This window comes from Gavialis gangeticus, unplaced genomic scaffold, assembly GCF_001723915.1.
Source record: "Gavialis gangeticus isolate Ggan-Ray unplaced genomic scaffold, GavGan_comp1, whole genome shotgun sequence".
Classification (NCBI taxonomy): Eukaryota; Metazoa; Chordata; order Crocodylia; family Gavialidae; genus Gavialis; species Gavialis gangeticus.
In genome coordinates, this window is record NW_017729031.1 from 24,054,634 (window position 1) to 24,056,768 (window position 2,135).

Consider the following 2,135-nt stretch of genomic DNA (forward strand, 5'->3'; position numbering starts at 1 on the left):
CTCCTAAGGAATCATAGAAAATGAGGGTTGGAAGGGACCTCAGGAGGTCACATCTAGTCCAACTCCCCGCTCAAGGTAGAACCATCGGCAACTAGATCATTGCAACCAAGGGTTTGTCTAGCCAGGTCTTAAAAGCCTCTGAAGATGGAGATTCCACCACCTCTCTGGGTAACCTGTTCCAGTGTTATACACCCGCCTCATGAGAAAATTCTTCCTAATATCTAAACTAAACTTCCCTTGCTGCAACTTGAGACCATTGCTCCTTGTTCTGGCATTTGCCACCCTGAGAACAGTTCAGCTCCATCCTCTTTTGAACCCCCTTCGGGTAGTTAAAGGCTGCTATTAAGTCTCTTTTCTTCTAGACTGAATAAGCCCAGCTCCCTCAGTCTTTCCTAATAAGTCATGTCCCCCAGCCACCTCACCATTTTTGTTACCCTTCTCTGTACGCTTTCCAATTTGTCCACATCCTTTTTGTAGTGGGGGGCCCAAAACTGAACACAGTACTCCAGATGTGGCCTCCCCAGTGCTGAATAGACATAAATAATCACTTCCCTTGACCTGCTGGCAACTCTCTTACCAATGCAGACCAGTATGCCGTTAGCCTTCTTGGCAACAAGGTCCCACTGTTGGCTTATATTCAGCTTACTGTCCATTGTAATCCCCAGGTCCTTTTCTGCAGAGTTGCTGCCCAGCCAGTCAGCCCCCAGCCTGTACTGGTGCATGGGGTTATTCTGTCCTGGGCTTGTTTTATCATCTGCCACCACTGAGAAACAGTCCAGCTCCATCCTCTTTTGAACCCCCCTTCAGGTAGTTGAAGGCTGCTATTAAATCCCCCCTCAGTCTCCTTTTCTATTTGTGGTACATGAAGGCAGAAGATAGTAAAGCACTAGAACAGGTTACACGGAGAGGTGGGGGAATCTCCATGCCTGGAGGTTTTTAAGACCTGGCTAGACAGCCTTGGCTGGGATGATCTAGTTGAAGATGGTCCTGCTTTAAGCAAGGGGTTGGACTAAATGACCTCCTGAAGTCCCTTCCAACCCTAATTTTGTATGATTCTAATTCAAAAAATGAAGTAAATGGAAGCCCAATCTCCTGTGCTGTGCAGAAAAAGCTGTTTTACACTTTGTGGTACATGGTGTTTCTTTTGAAAAGGATTACTTAGGTTGCAGGAGTAGCACAAGAGGAGGAGGTGGTATTTGCAGTCAGTCAATAAAAGGTGGTTTATATTTTTATCTCTCTTTTTTTCTTTCTCTTGGTAATAAACAGAAACTTAGGTAGGCTAAGTGCTGTTTCAGCTGAATTTTTACTGGTGGTGCTTGGGGGATCTAGTTGGAAAAAATCAAATGCACACTTTGGCTTGTGAATGTTCAGAGGACTTGATGTGGTATAAAATGGACTGAAATGTAGCAGCAATTAGTGTGCATGTTTTGGAATGGGAGAAAAGCAGACATGTTTTATTGCTGTGTATTTAACGGGCAATAAAATTCAGGAGGAAGACCAATGTCTTCAGTTTTTATAAATAAGTTATGCTTGTAGGGATTACAAATAATGCATTTGGGGGGAAACAGAATGACACTGATTACCACCATGCTCTTGTTTAATAAAGTCAGGAAGTACGTACTGCAACTGTTAGCTGGGAGATGAAAGTGGAATGCATGTCCCTTGGATTCTTTAGAAGGAATTTCCCAGACACATGAGGGTAGCTATTTTCCACCAGGTAGATTTTTTGCATCAGTTTAAGCAGGTCTATTACCATGCCTCCGCAGTAGGGAAGAGGAGAACTTTGGCTCATATCATATGCATTGTGTATTATTAACTATTTCCTCAAGTAAGTCACCTTTTTTAACAAAGCCATTCATTCCATTATCAAGTTAGTGTATGAGTTAGCATATTAAGGTTTTGTGTTTCAGTTGATACGTTTTTGTCAGAATTTGGGCCCTTTAAAATAAAACTGCAGTCTGCATTTCCATTTGTGATGACTGTGTGCTAGATATTGGGTCAGTTTATTACTTGGGGTAAATTAGTATAGCTCTGCTGGAGTCAGTGCTCTTGATGTCAATGAAACTACACCTTTTTACAACGGCTGATGATTTGGTCCCTTATAGTTTCATAGTTTCATAGATTTAGGGTCGGAA